The sequence below is a fragment of the Adiantum capillus-veneris genome, chromosome 27 (genome assembly GCF_014529385.1).
Source record: "Adiantum capillus-veneris isolate H3 chromosome 27, ASM1452938v2, whole genome shotgun sequence".
NCBI classification, from domain to species: domain Eukaryota; kingdom Viridiplantae; phylum Streptophyta; class Polypodiopsida; order Polypodiales; family Pteridaceae; genus Adiantum; species Adiantum capillus-veneris.
Window position 1 is genome coordinate 45,252,288 of NC_140957.1, and position 6,285 is coordinate 45,258,572.

Genomic DNA, 6,285 nt, shown 5'->3' on the forward strand with positions numbered 1-6,285 from the left:
TGAGGGTGCTAAGGAAGCATCTTGAACTCCAAAAATGTGAAAGTGCACATCTAACCGATGACAAAAGAAATGCAAGGCTGATCTTTTTGCAAAGTTATAACATAAGGAAGTGTTTCCTGCACTAGTTTCTCGAGAGAAGCTAATGAAGAGTTTCTTTGCATTTGCGCCACAAACGAGATAGACAAAGTGAGAAGAGAGAGAATGAACCAAGAGCACAAACTTAATATGTGGAGAGAATGCTCATACGATTGGATTAATGAGAGAATGAGAGGTAAGGGCCACCTATTTACATAAGAAGTGTTTCCTGCACTATTTCTCGAGAGAAGCTAATGAAGAGTTTCTTTGCATTTGCGCCACAAACGAGATAGACAAAGTGAGAAGAGAGAGAATGAACCAAGAGCACAAACTTAATATGTGGAGAGAATGCTCATACGATTGGATTAATGAGAGAATGAGAGGTAAGGGCCACCTATTTACTAGGTAGTGGCCTAGAGATCTAAAAAATAGGGAAAGGACAAAAAAATGGGACAACTAGGTCAAAATAGGGCTACAAGATAGAAAATGGGCTAAACTGCATATGCAAGGCTTGAAGTAAAATCTATGCACTTTGCCAAGACAGTGATACTTTCAAGGTTTTGTTTGTCTTCAATCTTCATCTCTTTCATTATACCTTGAAATGATGGTGACTATAAGCTCATCATCTACGATTAAAATTGTGTTCAACATTAGGTTTGTGTTTGATCCATTTAAGTGGTTTGGGCTATAATAATGACTCGGCACCTCATTCTATAAATTTACCTTAAAATTGACTATTTTTCATGAAATCGTGAACAAATGATATGAATGAGGTCCTATCACATAGAGAAACATTTTAGTATATCATTTAAAAGGCTTTCTAAAAATAGTAAAAAGTCACAAAATTGGTTTTTAAATTTGATAGCATACATGTTTTTGAGGTCCTAAGACAAGTTGAAAATAAAATAGTATATGCATAGATTCTCATTTTATGCATGGTCAAGTATTTTTCAAACAAGTTTCACTGTGCTTTGAGGGGTTTTAAGGGGTCTCCATGGGACATTAAAACTTTTGGGCAAGTTATGTCCGGTTTTACCTAAAAGATGACCCTTGAAAATCACTAATTTTATATGAAATTATATAATTTGTCAACTCCCTACATGCCAAGAGCACAAATCTGTGAAAGGTTTTGGTGGTTTGTAATAAGAACAAGAATTTATGCAAAAGTTACTTATAGCCACTAAAGTGGCTTATGTTCACAGAACTCTAGTGTTAAACCAAGATTAGAGGCCACTATTTTTCCATTGTAAACATAATGAAAACTATAAATTGGACTAAGTTGAGCCTTCAAAGTCAACACCATTGCCTTGAGTTGGGAAGTTTTTGTGAAGATCTTCCATTTGTGATTTTAGTGGTGACACCTCCTTGGTTATTTTTTCAAGTTTTGCAGCAAGGCTTTCAAAACTAGAGATGGAGGATATCAGATGAGTAAAAATGTTGGATTGGTAGCTCCTCTTACCATTAGGAAGGGAATGGGGTCTAAGGGGGCCTCTTTATTTGCCATGGGATTAAAAAAGAGATTATGGAAGGGGCAAATGGGTGGATGCCATGTGGACTGAAATGGCGGGTATGGCACGGCCTAAAAGTAAGTGGTCAAACTTGTACTCTTTTATATAATATAAAGAAAAAATCTCTTATAAATTTAGAAAACTAAACTTTTCTCTGAATAGTTGAGTAAAAACAAACCCTTTCTCTCTCTAGTGGCTGCAAGTTTCTCCCCCCCTCTCTCCTAAAAGGGGGTCCCTCCAAAAACGTATTGATCATTCCCTCCCTCTCTCTCTATTGTACCATCTCTCACTTCTCTTCACTTCACCTTGCAAGTTGCTTCTCTTTCCTTCCTTTCAGTTTTCCCTTCCAAAAGCTCTGCAACAGAAGTTTGAACCTCCTTTCCCTCCTCAAGCTTATTGCATTCTTGAGGGTTGCATTCTCCTCAAGATGAAGTTCTCCAAATTTTCTCCATGGGCCTCACTAAACACCTCTACCTAAATCTGAAGATCTGCATCATATCCTTCTGCTAGATCATCCCTCTTTCTTTCCTCAACAGGTTACTTGCTCCTTCTCCATTAAGCTCTCTAGAGAGGGTCTACTTCCCTCTCAAGCTTTGCAACATTATCTTCCTCGTTAAGTCAACAAGTAGGTGGAGCAGTCTAGCAGTAAGTGGCATCCTTCACCTTTGTGTACCATCAAGAATCTTGCTCTTTATACAGCTGAGAACATGGATGTGTAATGTCTAATCATAGGTGTTTGTCTCCATGTTGTGCCACTATTCCCCATGGAATCATCAGGTACTCGATGACCTAGGAGAGTCATTGACTCCATTTCATGCAGCAATGTACAAGACGACAGTGGTGGATATTGGGTGATGTTGGAGTTCAAACGAATGATGTGGATGACAATGCATCCTAGCTCAAGAGGTGTACACAAGGTCTCAAGGAGACATTTGGCTTCTCGAGCACACCATTGGAAGGAAAGAATCATGGAGTTCAAGCAAACACAAGATGGCAAGAGGCTTGCAAAGGTGTAGCATGTGTATGTTGCTTCACAAAACTGAAGCTAGAGGCATCAGTGGCTCCATCGAGGTTGTAATTTTACTCCTCTTTCAATATTTTTGGTTGTCTATTTAGTATTTGCCTTGTATGTTGCTTTTGATGACTGTAAGATTTCCATTGCTTGTTCATGTTTGTAGATGTTTTTCCATCCGATTTTGTAGAGTGGGAGCCAATAGAGTCCTTCACAGGAACTTTTGAGGCCATCCACATTGAGCTTGGCAAGTTGCCCTAGCTGGGTTGTCCATCCTTTGAGCTTTTTTTATAATCATACTTATGTCATACCTAAGCAAAATGGGTATGGTAATCTTTATCCGGTTCACTCACCAACCTTGGAGAGTTTGGGATGGCCTAAATCAGACAGTGCCTTGATCGCAGCAACCAAAAGGAGAATTGAGGCGGATGTGCAAGTAGCAACGAAGTGCACCTATGGTTCCCACAAAGCCATGGTAACATGGTTTATGTCTCTTCATGTGTTTGTGTTTATATTTCAACTTCAGAGTCTTTACAGGACACCAACAATGTGGACTTCTTGCAAAGGGGGAAGTATGATCAACGGATTCCTTACAACTGGATGGGAGACTAAGGGGTCAACCACCAAGGAAATAAAATCATGTGCCTTGTAGTTGCTGACAATGTGACGTTTAGATACCATATTGCGAAGCAAAGCTTGACGATGGTATTTCCCAATAGAAGATGGAAGCTGACGATGAGAGACTGGGAGGCGCTAGACTCTGATGTTGCTGCTAGAGAATTAGTTGACTTGCAACTACGTCTCCACGATGATGCAGTGCACCACATTACAGTGAATAATGAATGGCACCACAGTCATCTTCACGAGTATCTTAATCTCAAATATACCTTACCCAAGTAATATCTCTTTGTAATCAATAAAAAGGTTGTTCGCTCCAGAAAAGAGCAGAGCTTTTTATGTGAGAACGTTCCATTTTCGCGATGTATTTTTGTAAAAGCTTATAACTGACAGGGGTTTTGCTCCCATTAATACATAGGGTGTTTTGAATCTCATTTCTGTGCATACTTGTTTATTCTCAACTTGTTCAAGTTTTCGATTGAAACGTGCAATTTCTTTGATGTGGAGCACGAATGTTTTCAATGTTGGTATCTTTCAATGCTTTGTCGCGTGATTTTGTTTAAAATTATAGTTTTAAGTTATTTTGACGTTAATTTTAAGTGTTTTTCAAAAAGTGAATTTGGGTATATAAGTGACTTTCTAGGTTTTAAACCTTATTTCTCACATTCACAAAACTCTAGCTCTAAGCTCTCTTGCATCTTCTTCGCGAACGAAACCATGCTTCTATTGATACACTTCTCACACAATTAGAAAAGGTAGGACTTGCAGATCGAGCACACGAACTACTCAGTGTGTTCGACGGGACAATTGACATGCATGACACTGCCAACCTTCATGTAGAGGCATTCGAAAGCTTTCTTGACTACATGGCGCAACACATGGAAGAATATGCCATAATCTTTTAGGGATCCGACACGACATGGTCGCCAGTGGATTTCCTCAAGTATCTCTATGCGGCCGACAAAAACTTTCACTTTTTCTTGTTGAGGTTTATTAAAGGCCTCACGAAACGGGACTATATGACAAAGGATGAGGATGATCTCATAGATTTGGGCATGGGGTGCATAGGCATCCAATTCATTTCTTGGGACATTGTGCTAGTCTTACTTATGCTTGAGGGCATGGATCAAAGGAAAAGTTCAACCAAAGACCACCTATGACCATTGTGGAGGAATCAAATGAAGTTATTGAAGAGATTGATGAGCAGACTGAAGCATCTATGGCACTCGTTCTCTTGCAAGATCCCAATTCCACTGAGGAGGAAGATCGGATGATAGAGGGAGATGAGGTGCTGAAGGAAGCCCCAGACCTCAAATTATGTAGTGGTGGTGGATGATCGTCACTTTTTGTTCCTTAACGACATTGCCAAAACATTAGGATTCAGAGAAGATGAGTTGCTCACAGTGCTTGCTATCTATGCAGGCATGAAGGATCCCAGTGGAAAGGAAGAGAAAGTCAATATTCAAATTGACTTTGAAGACCAAGGTCTCCCAGCAAGGCTCTCTTTCCTCCCCAATGAAAACGAACAGAAGCTCGTGCAAACAATAGCAAATACACTTGTGGAAATCAAATCACGTGCCTCATTCTACGAAAGCGTACCAGAAAGCGCTTTTCATCCACACAAAGCACTGATCACGGTTGGTAGAGATGATTGATCTAGCATCGATCTTACAAAGAAAAATCTTGAAGAGAAGGATGAGGAAATTGAGGTAAACAAATCTTAACCTGGTAGATTGTCTATTGTTCCTTACAACAAGTGTTCAAGTCATTTAAAATGCTTTGCATATGGTATACCATGTTGATAAGTTCGCAATGCGTACTGGAGGTTCATGCAACCCGTGGGTAGGGATAACTTGCTTTGGAAACCTCATCCACCTCGAGCCATCGATTCTTCGAGTTGCTCACACAGAGTTCTCCAAGAATGGTTATGCGGAGCTGCTCAAGTGCAAAGCATTAAGTACCTTACTCGTTGAAGATTCCCTCATCCTAAATGCTCACAAATGTATATTGGTGGACTGAGAGACAACATTCTACGCCTTTACAGGCCAGCACTAGGCTCAGTCCTCTCCAACTGCACCTTGAGCCTAGGTCAAGGGTAACACATAGGAAATTGTAAAATCCCTTGGCATCAAGTCAACCATTCGCCCCATACCCACAGATGTAATTCGTAGTAAAACTAATCGACCATGATGTAATATCCAAATCAATACATATTAATTGTTTTTGTTAACAATTTTTGTCAACATTTGGTACTTGTTTTTTTTTAATTCATATTTTCCAATAAATTTCATTTCTGCAACACATGCACAGAACCTCAAACATGCAGCGACCCATCGGTAGGGGGACACATCTCGGTGAGTTTTTTGCGAAATCGGGCGACCGAGGGGTGGGGGGAAGGGGGGTACCGGGTCAACCGGAGTCCGGACCACCAATGAGCAAGGTGGCGCTCGACGGGCTCGGACGGGGCAAAAAAAGCCTTGCCAGTCTTGTACACCCCCCCATCCCAGTCGCCACAGATCTGCTCCTTGCCCCATCCGATCCTGTCGAGCCCCTGCGTGTCTTGTACGCCTCCCCCTTCCCCCGTCGCCCAATTTTGCAAAAAAATCATCGAGATGTGCACCCTGACCAACAGGTCGTTGCATGTTCGAGACTCTATGCACGTCGACACTGCCGAACAAGCCGTGTGTCGTGGTAGTCAGCTTAAATTTAACATACCCAACAATTCAAATACTAAAAAAAAACAATGTATAAAATCAAGTGGAACAATTGCACGGAATGGTAGAGATCTGACATTTAATGTTATATGAAAAGATTACAAATCTCATCAAGAGAGAGTACATGGGATAAACTATTTCTGATGAAGGCATCCTTCATTTTGTAAATTGATTGCTAAAGCTAAATCCGTATTTTTCAATGTTATGCGCTTAGCATGCACCATATAGGGAAATGCCATCCTAAAATAGCTGCACCAAAATGTGTTCGGCGGCATCTTGTAGGGCCAGTAAAGATGCGCGTTGTATATGTGTAACATAATCGCTATATTAATCCATTATCTCTCTCATCACTCGAGAG